Source organism: Moschus berezovskii, chromosome 2 (assembly GCF_049115385.1).
Source record: "Moschus berezovskii isolate FMDL1 chromosome 2, NW_MosBer_1.0, whole genome shotgun sequence".
Lineage (NCBI taxonomy): Eukaryota > Metazoa > Chordata > Mammalia > Artiodactyla > Moschidae > Moschus > Moschus berezovskii.
The window spans coordinates 80,684,894-80,685,770 of NC_142461.1; the positions used below are offsets into that span (position 1 = coordinate 80,684,894).

The 877-nt window shown below is 38.2% G+C and overlaps 1 non-coding gene across 1 annotated transcript; it reads left to right on the forward strand.

Annotated features, from left to right (window-relative positions):
* The first annotated feature begins 219 nt into the window (after positions 1 to 219).
* Positions 220 to 360, forward strand: LOC129538784 (U4 spliceosomal RNA). Its single transcript, XR_008682320.2, has one exon. It is a non-coding gene; the product is annotated as a U4 spliceosomal RNA (small nuclear RNA).
* The last annotated feature ends 517 nt before the right edge of the window (positions 361 to 877 follow it).

The window sequence follows — 877 nt, forward strand, 5'->3', positions numbered from 1 at the left end:
AGAATATAGCAATGTATGTGCTAAGCTTTGGTCAGTCACAAACACTACACATACACACACACACACACAAAGATTCTAAATGTAACCCAAGTAGTTTGGGGTACAAAGTTAAAGAGTGAGAATCTTTACAAAACTTTCCTTTTTCTTTTGTCTGAAAACAAATAGAGCTCCTCTCTAGCTAGAAGCATTCATTATATCTTGTGTTAGAAATACTCTTGAAGCTTTGTGCAGTGGCAGTATCATAGCCAATGAGGTTTATCTGAGGCGCGATTATTGCTAATTGAAAACTTTTCCCAAAGAAATACTCTTGAATATTCTAACGATATTTTAAAATTATTATTATTATTACTGGCCATGCTATGCAGTATGTGGGATCTTGGTTCCTCAACTAGTGCTGCCTTCAGTGGAAGTGTGGAGTCTGAACCACTGGACCACTAGGGAAGTCCCTTAAAATTATCTTCTGAAAATGCGCTGTTCTTCAATGGAATTGGTGTTTCTGAAAGTACTATATCCAGAAGAAGGAAATCAACAACATCTGAAAGGAAACCAAAGACTACCTGCCTAGTAGTCTCCTGCCTAATCAGTATGTCTATCGGATCTTAAACGAATCCTCAAGGGTTTGGTTTTGGTGGAGATGAAAGGAAATGTATATCTTTCTGGTCTCTGAACAAACTTGTTCTCTACTTTCAGTAGTTTGCTTTCCCCCAAAGTTAATGAGGACCATTATGTCAGTGTCCAGTATCTTTGAAAACCAGCATTCTGTCTTGCCTCATTTTCTTCACTTTTAGATGTTCCTGTCTGTCTACTCTAGAGACAGTGGTCTGCTCCAAAAGACTGGTCCTTGACATTCTTACTATCAAATGCACCCAGACAGTAT